The sequence below is a fragment of the Suricata suricatta genome, chromosome 2, assembly GCF_006229205.1.
Source record: "Suricata suricatta isolate VVHF042 chromosome 2, meerkat_22Aug2017_6uvM2_HiC, whole genome shotgun sequence".
Taxonomy (NCBI): domain Eukaryota; kingdom Metazoa; phylum Chordata; class Mammalia; order Carnivora; family Herpestidae; genus Suricata; species Suricata suricatta.
Genome location: NC_043701.1, coordinates 179353451 through 179366159, shown reverse-complemented (window position 1 = coordinate 179366159; position 12709 = coordinate 179353451).

The following is a 12709-nucleotide window of genomic DNA, read 5'->3' as shown; positions in this document are numbered from 1 at the left end:
CGGGGCTCAAACCCACGGACTGTGGGATCATGACCTGAGCTGAAGTCAGATGCTTAACTGAGCCACCCAGGCGCCCCTAAACTTTTAAATACAATAGTGCCGTGTGGCTCACTGCCACCCCACGTTGCCATAGCAGCATGGGAGTTCAGGACCGCATGTGTGAGTGGTTGCAGGAGTCTGCTCCTCCCACAGTGGCAGCGCTTACGGGTCTGGGTAGGGGGTTCCGGTTTCAGTATTCGTAGGGACTGGATAGGCCTGTCTGTATGAACCTGGAGTGTGATGTTTCTCCAAAAACGTTCAGAGGCTGGTTGGGCTCTAGGACCGAGTATTTCTGGGGCTGGTCCTAGTTTCTCAGTCCACCTTGCAGAGTTCCTGGGGTCCCCTGAGTGGAGCCTCCGGATGGCCTTGTGGCTGTACATGGAGTCACCGGGGCTGCTGGAGTCTCTGGGGTGGCGCCGAAGCGCCAGTAAGAGCCCCAGGAGGGTTCTGTGGGCAGTCAAGGTTGAGAAACCCGGCACGGGGTCTTACTAACACTCGGATCCTGATTCAGCGTGAGCCTGGGGGCTCCCAGTCCGGGCAGAGGCAGACCATCCTGTCCGGAGATCCTGCTCTGCGCTCCGCAGTTCTCACCCATCCGAGAAGTCCTGAAGGCTAGGTGAATTTAACAAATCAACAAGCTTCCTGCTAACTTCTTTGCAGGCCTCTGCAGTGAGAAGGGACCCTGTAGGAAAGCACCGGGTGCTGTTGGTGGTGGGGGATGGGGCTGAGGGCAGTTAGAACCTCCAGCGCAAGAAGGTGGGGTGTTGGAGAGAATGCAATTCCTGGCAAGGGGTCGGGGCTTTCTTTGGCTTCCATGGAGGAAGGGAGGGAGGTTGGCAAGTGGCACGATGCCAAGTATATTAGGAAACCCTGCCAGGTGGAGCGTTGCAGACCTGTCCACCCAGGGCCGGAGTACTGGTCTGCTAGCCGCGTGGGGGTGCGGGGGTGCGGTGGGTGTGTGCAGTGTGGGGCCCAAGGCAGAAAGACCCAGGCTCTGGCTTCACTTTATAGTCTGTGGGGTGGGAGCCTGGTAAGCGGGGAGCCCAGGCAGTGGGGAGGCAGGAGGGGGAGGTAGAGGCTTTGGAAAGTCAGAGCTATTGCCTTGTCTTTCGAACCTCATGGTCCCCATCTGAAGAAATGGGACAATCCCAACCTTTCAGGAGAAGTCTGAACATTAGAAGTGACAGGGCAGGTGAAGGCCTGATGACAGGCTACCTCACTGAGGGGGATGCCAACCTGAGAGGTGCAGATGCTGCCTAGGCCTTGTGATCACGGTGGGGGCGGTGGGGGGGCGGAGGGCGGCTCCGAGTCTCCCTGAGTCAGGAACCCTCCAGATGAGGGTGCTGGCCGGAGGCGATAGAGCGATAGACCCGTGTGCCCTGAAGGGGGGCGGGGAGTGGCCTAAGGCAGAAGCCGTGGGGAGTATGGGATGCCCAGATACAGACCCGGAGCTGGAATCGCCCGAAGATAGATAATTCAGGTGTTCTGCACTTGCGATGGGCACACACCGTGTGCTGATTGGCCAGATCTGTCATAGCAAAGTACCCAGACTCAAATGGCAGAAGTTTATTTCCTGGTCCTGGAGTCGGAAGTCTGAGGTCAAGGTGTCTGCAGGGTTGGTTTTTCTGGGGCCTCTCACACCTCTCTCCTCTGTGTGTCCTGAAATCTCTTCTTACAAAGGCACCAGTCACCTTGGGGCAGGGCCCGTGCTAATGACCTCAGGTCTGCCCAGTTACCACTTTAAAGACCTGATCTCCAAATAGTCACGTTATAAAGCCCTGGGGGTGAGGGCTTCCACATAGTAATCTGGCGGGAGGGGCACAATTCACCCCTAAGAAACCGGACGATGATTTGTTCTTTGGATTTTGACGTCCGGGGGCACCTGATCTAAATGTATCATGGCACCTATGAGGATGGAGGTTGGGATAAGACACCTGATTTGCCTAGGTGGGTACACGAGGCGTAATTACAGCGCATTTGAGGCGGTAGGAATTTAGAGTTCCCAGCCTCCTCCCTACAGGAGGGGAACGTGCCATGTGGGGGCCACTTGTAGGTTTAGATCTGCGCTTTTCAGCGCTGGCTGCGGAGTGGCCACTTGATGTGCTTAAAAAATGGATATCAGCATCCAGGCTCCACCTCAAATCAACTGCATCAGCATCTGTGTGTGGGGACAGGGCCTGGGTGTCTGTGTGTTACATGCCCCTCCCCTCCCATGGGGGGGTCCTGCCATGTAGCCTTTGCAAAGTGGGTACTGAATGTAGACTATGGTGGATATTGAGTTCGAAAGCAGGTGTCATTCATTCAAGGTACTGGGCACAGGAACGCACGGGGTCGCTGGTGAAAGAAGGACTTCACAGGGCTTTTTAGTCAGTTCATTTGCTTGAATAATACTTAGAACCACGAGCCCCAGACGAGAGGCAGTGGTTCAAAGAGACAGCATTTATTTATTTTTTTTAACGTTTATTCATTAAAGACTTTTTTAAATGTTTATTTATTTTTGAGAGACAGACAGAGCATAAGCCGGGGAGGGGCAGAGAGAGAGGGAGACACAGAATCCGAAGCAGGCTCCAGGCTCTGAGCTGTCAGCACAGAGCCCGATGCGGGGCTCGAACTCACAAACCACAAGATCATGACCTGAGCCGAAGATGGACGCTTAACTGACTGAGCCACCCAGGCGCCCCTAAGAGATAACATTTGTTGAACAGTATGTGTCAAGCACTATTACAAATGTGTTTTGCAACAGGTACAATCATTCCCATTTCACAGATGAGAAATCTAAGTCTTAGGGCAAAGAAACTTGCCTTACGTTATTTAAAATACTTGGTGGGGGCCTGGAGCCCCGGGTGGGCTGGGCAGGCTCTGTGGGGAGGGACGGAGTAGCCCCAGGTGCCCCAGAGACTCGGGAGGTTGGGGGACAGACTGCCTCCACTTGCCTAAGGAATGGCTGAACGGCCCTGAGTGTATGTAAGAGCATTTCAATTTGTGTCTAACTTGCGGGATGAATTCTTAAAAATACCAGCAGGAGCCATTCAAATGAGTAATATGTACAAAAAAGCAGCTTAGTGCACTTAGGAAAAACTCTTAAAATCTATTTCAGGACTGCACATATAATGGCTCTGAGGAATTTTATAGCTCTCAGCCTTTATTTTGATTAACTTGCAAATGAGATCTTTTCCCCCTATTCGGTGGTCCAGTCCCGCAAATCGTTAATGAAATATCTGAGCTAATATGGCTTGTTAATTTGCATTACAATATGAAGTGCAGAACTGATGGTGGCTGAACATACATGGGGGGGAGGGCAGAACTGGACAGGACTGTTCGGCTCTCGGGTCTGTGTGTACGGGGCCCCCAAGGGCCTGGGTGCCTTCTGACATTGGTGGCCTTCCCCCGGGCCGGTGAGGTCAAGGGGAAATGAAAGATACTACCTCGTAAGATTAACCAGCCCCCAATCTCTTCCCCCTCCCTTTTATCACAAAGCACTAACTTGGTGGCTCCTGAGTGCCAAGCCCTGTCATTATTAATGGCCTGGAAGTCCCCACTCCTGGGGGTGATTGAAAAAGAAATCTGCAGACAACAGAGCTGCGGGGCTTGGGTGAGGGTCTGCTTCTGGCCCAGGAACTGTAGAGCCATGGAAGGGTCTACTGCTGATCGTGTTAGATCACAGACCTGGGGGAAGGGGAGAGCACTTGCCCAGTGCACACAGCCGGTGTGGCAGGCCTGGGACAGGCCTGGGGCAGGAGACTGGGGACAGCCTCCTGGTTTCCTGAACTGCGGGACGGGAGGGGTGGTGGGTGTCCTGTCTGCCTTGTGCTTCCCTCTGTGGCCTTTGGCAAGTCACTGCCTGTCTGTCCCATATGCAATGAGGGCTTGAATGAGGCCAGCATTTTTTTCAAGTTTTTTTTTTTTTTGAGAGAGACAGCATGAGTGGGAAAGGGGCAGAGAGAGAGGAAGAGAGAGGATCCCAAGCAGGCTCTGCACTCCCAGTGCAGAGCCCAAGGTGGGGCTTGAACTTAGGAAACATGAGATCATGACCTGAGCGGAATCAAGAGTTGGGTGCTTAACTGACTGAGCCACCCAGGTGCCCCTCAAGCCAGTATTTCTTTTTTATTCTTATTTTTTATGTCTTTATTTTGAGAGAGAGAAGGAGCAGGGGAGGGACAGAGAAGGAGAGGGAGACACAGAATCTGAAGCAGGCTCCACGCTCTGAGCTGTCAGCACAGAGCCCAATGCGGGGCTCGAACCCACAAACCGTGAGATCATGACCTGGGCCGAAGCAGGACGCTCAGCCGACTGCCCCGCCCAGGCGCCCCACAAGCCTGCCTCAATACCCGGGACTGTTGTCTTGCCACTTTGGAGAATGAAGAGGGGGACACACAATGGGCAGCAGGTATATTAGAGTGTCAGATCAGAAAGGAAGAGCAGTAGGAAAGTTTTCTTTACAGAGGGGTATTCGAAAGTGAAGGGGGCGGACTAGAGGCAAGGGTCCTTGTTTAGTCCGGTTCTGGTCAGCACCCTCCTTTTCTCCCACCTCCTTCCTTCTCAGGTCCTACCCTCATTGGCTTGATAACTCTCGGTGCTGGGCTGTCCACTCCTGACTGGCCCAATTCCACTGTAGGGGGTGTGGTCTGTGGCCATATCATTCCTTGGGGTGGGGGTGGGGTCCTGTGTTTTATAGTTTACTATTTATTTTTACTTAGGTCTTTTTAGTTAGGTGTTTTATCAAATTCCTGAGGGAGTAGATGGTGTTAATATTCTTAAGGTGAACCTTACACAGTAAGGGAGTTTACTATGGTCAGATGCTCCCAACAGTGTTCCAGAATGTTCTTCCCAACCGAGGGACCTCAGGGCCTATCCTTTCCCTCTCTACCCTATCTTTTCCTATCATAACGGGAAGTCCCATTTCAGCGGAGAAGGGGCTTCCGGCTGTGGGAAGAGGATAGGGCTGTGAGGAGGTGCCTCTGGTCCCCAAGATCCAGCACCCCTCAAAACCAGGAGCGGGATTTGGCCAGAGCCGCTCGCGGGCCCAGGGCCCAGGGCGCCTCCAGACGGCAGGGGGCGCTGTCCTCAAAGTTTTGCTCCTTGGCCCCGCCCCAACCTCCCTGCAGCGCGGGGGGCTTGCGCTGGGGGCGGGGGCTCGGAAGGCCGGGCCGGGGCGGGGCCTGGGGCGGCAGGGGCGGAGCCTGCTCCTGCGACTTCTGTGTCCCCGCGCCGCAGAGCCTGGCGGTGCAGGACGACGTTCAGGGGCGGCGGCGACCCTCCCGGGCCTCGAGACTGCGCGCCGAATGCAGTGTCCTTTTGTAAAAGTTGTTTTATTATTAAATATGTTTCTTGTAGGAAGTTCGAAAATGTAGAAACAAAGGTCCCACGGCCGCTCCCCGCAGAGACGGGCGCTGTTTTCCAAGGTCCCCTACACGTGGCCTGAGGGCTCGGCCTTTCTGGCTTGTGGGGGTCTGCGAATCGCTTTCACCCTCTCAGAGCCCAGACGCCGTTCGCTGCACCCCTCTGGACCCCTTTTGTTCACTGTGCAGAGGGGCGGGCTCCCGAGCCGCTGGAGAGCCACCCACCGCCCGGGGATGGTGACATCAAGAGCTCTGTGGCGGACTTGACAAGCGAGGGCCGCCTGTGCATCCACCAGGCCGGGGGCAGGGGGCGCTCTGACACCGTGGGAAAGGCAGCTTCCCGGGACCCTCCACTACCTCCTAGAACCAGATGCGATGGGAGGGATTCGCAGCTCGAGGTTGTGCAGGGGTCGAGGGCTGGGGTGGAGAGTCCCGCTGGGGAGTGTGTGTGCGCGTGTGTGCGCTCGCTCTGGCTCAGTTTTTGTCACTGTGCAGCCAGGGTAGTGATACCTGTCCCGGTGGTTGGGGGAAGGGAGTTGTACCATGAGTGGCAGGGTGCGGGACCTGGTGCTGGCCTGGCTGTGGCTGGCCAATCTTGTCGTGCGTCACTGAGATAGTGACAGTCCTGTTACAGCGAGGTCTGGCAGGCCCTGGGTGTGTGGGTGCCAAGGGCAAGGCCAGTGCCTGGGGCCCAGACCTGGGCTTCCTGCTCTCTTCCTCGATGGGATGGGGGGAGCTAAGAGGGGAGGAGCCAGGTGCTGCAGGGAGAGGGCGGGGTAAGCTTGCTTTCGAGTCCTTAGAGGCTAGCCACCAGTGCCTTGGCCTTGGACCAGTTTCCTCATTTAGAAAATGGAAGCAAGGTACTGGGTGGGGAACAGCGTTGGGTTCTTGGTCTATCTGTCTGCCCTCTGCCCTTGACCTCCTAGTCTGGGAATTCTCAAGTTCTCAGGGCACTGGGAGGGCCTGAAGACCTGATCAATAGGCAGGTACCCCGGGTCCTGCTCCGCAGGTGCGCTCTGCAGGTCTGGATGGCCCCAGGAATCCTGCTGGGAACAAGCCTGTTGGGGTCTGGCCGTGGACCCCATGGGCCTCTGCACTGGGCAAGGAGGCACTAGGGTAGTGGAGTGCGGGGGAGGGACCCGCCCCAGACCCATTTCTACGAGGCTATGTCAAGAGTGAGGGATTTTGGTGGTTTGTTGGGGGTGGGGTGGGGGACTTTGGGCAGGACCTGAACACCCTGGGCCTGGGTAGCTTGGAGGTCCTAATCCTAGATTCATTTGCCCACCACCTGTCCCTCTCCCCATGGGTCTCAATCTAACAAGTGAATAGTGATAATGGCCCTATCCTTCCTTCCTGACTGAGGGCCAGTTCATGCTTTAGATTCTCTAAGCCCTATAGCAGCCCTGAAAAGTTGGTAGTTCCCAGACCCCATCCCAGGGAGGTCAGACAGCTCTAAGGGTCTTCAGACTTCAGGAGTTGAGGCTTGACCCTCATGGAGTCTGGCCCCCACACGGCCCTGTCTGTGCTATGGAGTTACTGAAACTCCAAACCCTATGATCACGACAACAGTGACCCCGTGTTCTCCACCCCAAGAGTGGTTGGGGCTGGTTTGGTGAGGAGGGCCCAGGTAGGGCTGGATCCAGCCTGTTCTAAGAGGCCGGGGTGGGGAAGGGGCTTCCACCCGTGGCTTCTGTGCCCCTAGCCTGTTTCTGCTGCATGGGTTTGAGCCCCCATGACCCCACCCCACCGCAGCCCACCTGGAGCACAGCCCTCTCTGGGGAGGTTCTGGTATTTTGCCCTTGGGTGTAGCCAGGGCTCTCTCCTGTGGTTTGGAGGAATGTCTGCCTCGTGGAGTCCTCTTAGGCTGCTCTTCCTCAAGGGCGGGGAGCTCTGCGTCCTTGGATGTGGGGCACATTGGGCTGCAGGGGCAGTGCCTGGCCTCGTTTGCCAAAACTTAGTCTCCTCTCCAGCCTGGCCTTGACTGCTTCTCCCCTCCCCGAGTGTGTTTGTTTGGGTCACAGCCAGCCCGAGACACCTCTGTGGCAGCCAGCCCCAGCCCCGCCCGTGGCCAGCCACTTTGCCAGAGGAAAACACACCCCCTGGGAGCCCCAGCTCAGCCCTGATTGCAGCTTTGAAGGTGCGAGCCGGGAGGCGAAGTCAAAATTGCAAGGAGGGTAAACAGCTGAGGACCCAGTCTGGCCCGGTTGGGATGGCGGCCGGCTACAAAGGGACACTGTGAGGAGTGCCCTTGGAGCAGAAGGGACCCATTCAGCCGTCCCAGGACGGGGTTTGCCTGCTAATGAGGTGGGGAGGACCCTGGCCCTGGGTGGGCTGCAGGAAAGGGTGGGCTGGGCGGAGGAAGCCGGCGGCCCTACTGGGGTGGCTCTGACCAGTGGGGGCTGAAAGTCCAAGCCTGGCCCTGCAGACCAGCTGCTCCAGAGCCCCGCAGGGGGCTTATTACAGAGTGGCAGCACTGTCCCAGTCCTCCCTGATGTGGAGACAAAGCCCATCCCCAAGTAGGGCACATACGCCTGGTGCTCTGTGAGGGCCAGGCCTTCCACACTGCTCCCCTCAGCGTCCTGGGGAACAGGGGCTGAGCTGGGGCCCCCTCTAGCTCTGGGCTGATTGGGTGGGGCTCCAGGGCAGGACGGGCCCCACAGGCAGTGTGTTCCTTTACTCGGTGCCCTGGGCACGTATTTCCTGTTCTCCGTGTGCCCCGTCCTGAGAAGGTTGTAAAGCCCCAGCTGCCTTCATCTCGTAGCGGGATGGGTCTGCTATTGTCCCCATTGTGCAGGTGGGAAAACCAAGGCTCCAGGAGGTTAACTGATTTATCCAAAGTCACAGCATGTGGGGGCTGGGACTTTCTCCACGAGTCTGCCTTCTGGGGGAGGGTGGGGCCTGGGCAGGCGATGTTGGAAAGCTCTACAGAGACTGGACTGTAGCTCCGTCAGGAGCCACGGTCCACGCGACCTCTTGCTGCCACTCCACGTGGCCTCACTGCCCACCAGGCTTCAGGCACCCAGTGTGCTCGGTGGGGGAGGTGAGGGAGATTCCAGTACACTGCTGGTTGGGAGCATGAAGACTGGCCTCAGGGAGGGCCCTGGCACTTCCTGGGAAAGGGACCCACTTCTGTGCTGGGACACCCACCCATGCTCAGTGATGGCAGCTGAGAGTCTTTCTAGATCCTTCTGGAGCTGCGGCTACTCTTGCAACAGCAGCAGCTTGTTTGCTGAACAGAGTTCTGGATGCAGGGCGCCTGGGGTGCTCAGTCGGTTAAGCATCCGGCTCTTGATGTCAACTCAGGGCACGATCTCCTGGTTCGTGAGTTCGAGCCCCACGTTGGGCTCTGTGCTGACAGTGCTGAGCCCACTGGGGATTCTCTCTCTCTCTCTCTCTCCCTCTCTCCCTCTCTCTCTCTCTCTCTCTCGAAATAAATAAATACACTTCAAAAAGAAAAAAGAAAAAAATGGTCTGAATGCATTTTGGTGGGCATCTGGTGGGCTCATTCAAGGTCACCTGATTCGGGCCCACCTTCTATACCTGGCCTGGAGGCCGGCACCCAGCAGCAACTCATTCGAGGCTAGTTTGGATTGCAGTATATGGTCCCAAGACAGGGACTGAGTGGAGAGCCAGCTCTGCTGCTGGAGTTAGCGCCCTGGGGCTGAGCATGGTACGGGGTCCCCTCAGAGGGGGGGAGGGGGGCGTGGGCTCAAACAGGGCTGAGGGGTCCTGAGTGAGGGCGGTCCTAGGTGGCTCCCTGAAATACACTCAGGATCAGCACACCGTGTCTAGGTGACGGGTGCCCGGCAGCGACGGGCTGACCACAGGTTCAGGCTGGGGCAGACCTTGGGCCCCAGTGCCCTCTGATCTGCACAGGTGTACCTTGCTGTGTCGGTGACTGGGGTCAGTCAGGGAGACTTGGGGATGTCCCTGCAACAGGCCTCCCCATCGCTTTGGGCAGACCCCTGCGCGTAGAGGCCACCGTGAATTCTTGTGTGAATTACTCCATGGCCCAAGTGAGGGGACAGCTGGATTCCCATTGTTCCCTCTCAAGGACCCGGAAGAATGTGCTTGGACAGGTAAAAAATGGGAAAGGTTTGCTTTGCTAGTAGATTGTTCCCAAAGCAATTCACAATTTGGATTGAGAAGGGGGTTGCTATTTCTGGGGCTGTCCCTTAAAGCCTAGGAGGCTTGTGGCCGGAGAGGGAGTGTGGCTGGGGCTGTGGGGCCGGGTGTCCGAGTCTGACCAATGCCTCGGGTCCCCACCTCGGCTCTGAGTTGAATAAAGGATTCTTGGGCAGATGGAGTCCAAGATGACAGAATTGGGAAATAAATGTGACTTTCTCGGCCCTATAAGAGCTTGCTTGTGAAACTATAGACTTTGAATTTCAGAGCTAGAAGACCCAAAGTAACGCTAGAGGGCTGGGACTTAATCAATGACCCCCTTGGCAGAAGCTGAACTTGAACCCAGTTCATGGGACTTTCAACCCAGTGCTCTTTCTGGAGTCAGAAATCAGAGCGAAGAACGTTGGTTTGTGTCTGCTTTCTTTTAGACCCAAACCCTCACGTGCTAATGGCATAGCCACTCAACATGATGAGGGAGATACATTTAGAAAAATGATCAAAGGAGATGTCCCTCTGAGCTGATGGTCCTCAGTCTCCGGGTGTCATCGGGGCGTGATACATAAATTAAATACTATCTGCGGCTGGCAGCTGGTAAGGTCTCTAGTGTGGTCAGAGGGGGCACAGGATTTTCTTGTATCTATTTTGCAGATGAGAAAGCTGAAATTCTGGCCAGTGACTGAGGACAACTGCATAGGACCCAGAGGCGCTCTGTCCCTCTGTGATCCGGTGGGCCTCAGTCTCTGGAACATTCTCAAGACACTTGGGAGCCTTTACGGCACCTATGCTGAGTGCACTTGGGGGGGGTCCCCCACATGTGTCTTCGTAACAGACTTGCCAGGTGCTTTGGTTGAGAACCCTCGGATCCAAATTTTGATGACCAAATCCAGAAAGTTTGGTCAGTGATGAGAAGGAGGGGCCGCCCCCCGAGCACCGAATGACTCCATCAGGGACAACTGTGGAGAGTTGTTTTCCCGGGAGGAGGTCAGACCATGCAGTTAGGACTGCATGTTGGATGCGGACCTGCTCTCAGCGTCAGGAGCTCAGAACCCATAATTCAGCAAACCTTGTCTGAATCGAGGCTGAGCTCGATCCTTTTTTTTTCTAATGTTTTATTTATTTTTGAGAGAGAGAGAGAGACAGCCTGAGTAGAGGAGTCAGAGAGAGGGGGAGACACAGAATCCAAGCAGGCTCCAGGCTCTGAGCTGTCAGCACAGAGCCCGACGCGGGGCTCAAACTCATGAACTGCAAGATCATGACCTGAGCTGAAGCCAGACGCTCAACCGACTGAGCCACCCAGGCGCCCCCTGAGCTGGATTCTTCAGAGAGGGCCCCCAGGGGCCAGGCAGCTCCCTTTAGTTGTTCATAGTTTATCTGTTCTGCTAAGAGGTGTCAGTCAAGCGCACAATGCAGAATGGGCTCCTGGCTCTCGGACGGATGACAAGCAAGCCACAGGTTTGGGGTCTGGGCGGGCAGGATGCGCACCGCTGCCGCTGCAGTCTTGATCCCGGGGGCACCCCTTGCGTGCCTGTCCTGGCTCTGACATCACTGGCCATGTGACCACGTGACCTTCCACGCTCGGGGTCCCCGTGTCTGTCCGGTCTGCGTCTGGCACAGCCCGATGTCATGAATGCGGCGCATCAATTAAAGAGGACCCTCGACAGGACAGGCTTTGATTTCCTCCCTCGGCTCTGACGGTGGCTTATTGATGTCCCTGCCTTTTTGAAAGTGCTCAGAACGCTGTGTCCATTCTCCACGGCGGGAGGGGCCTCTTGTTTCCAGTGATTTATTGTGCTCACGGCATTGATGTTCACAAGGCGCTGCATGTTTATTCCAGCACAGCAGTTTGCTCCCCTAAATACACACAAGAAGGAAACCCGGCGAGTCCGTCTGCGAGGCCTTCCAAGGAGGCGGGAGAGGCTGTTTCCGATTTCCTCCATGTGCCTTGCCCCTCCCCAGCTGGGTATTTTGGATCACTCTACAGAAAACTGCCAAGAAAATCTTGAGGTGGAGTAAGTTCAGGGATCGAACAGCAATTTCAACATCAGCCCAGGTTTGCGGGGAGCTTATGGGGCCAGGAACAGGGGCAGGGGCCAGAGGGCAGGTGTAGGAGAAGACGATGGCCCCTCAAGGTCGCAGGGAGGGGGACACCTGACCAAAGGTTGGATGTGTTGGAGCCACCCAGCTGCCCCAGAAGAGGTGCTTGCAGGACCCCCTGGGGTGGCTCAGTCGGTTAGGTGTCCGGTTTCGGCTCAGGTCATGATCTCACGGTTCACGGATTCAAGTCCCACGTCAGGCTCTGAGCCTGCTTTGGATTCTGTGTCTCCCTCTCTCTCTGACCCTCCCCTTCTCGCACTGTCTCTCAAAATTAAATAAAAAACATTAAAAAAAAAAAAGAAACAAATGGGTCCCTTACCCTACCAGGAATGTGACTGGCAAAGAAGAGGGGGAATCAGGGGGCACCTGGCGGCTGAGTTGGTTAAGTGTCTTGACTTCAGCTCAGGTCATGATCTTGTGGGTTTGTGAGTTCAAGCTCTGCATCGGGCTCTGTGCTGACAGCTCGGAGCCTGGAGCCTGCTGCAGATTCTGTGTCTCCCTCTCTCTCTGCTCCTCCCCTGCTCATGCTGTCTCTCCTGAAAAATAAACAAACATTAAAAAACAAACAAGAGGGGAGTTGGGCCCGGAGGCTGGGTGGTGGGGGGCGGGTGCTTCCTCCTGGCGGAGAGCGAGCCGAGCTGTTGTGGGAACGGCCAGTGGGCAACTGCCCAGGCCACTACCGAGAGGGCAAACAGCATGGCAGAAAATAAGCTGAATTGGCAACACATAAGCTTGGGTTTGGGGGGTGGAGAGAAATGAGGGGCCCCGGAGGCATTGCCTGGGCGGGGAAATCTCATGCAGCGAGGTCGGCTTTGCACATGGTGCGGGAGGTGTAGGTGCATCTCCTGCCCTTAACAAACCAGTGTCCATCAGGAATATCAGTCGGAAGGTATCAAATCATTAGCCTTCTTGGGTACTTGCCGCATCTCTGGCACTTACAGTCGGGTACTTGCCCCGAGCTCGGGGACACCCAAGTTTGGGCCTGGCAGCCCCGATGCACATCCACCTGTCCTGTCTGTGCACCATGCAGTGAGGGACTTGAACCCTGCTCTCTGACGAAGCGATTTGGAATCGAAAGGCCTTGGAGAAGCTGGATCAGACCCTGGGCTCCC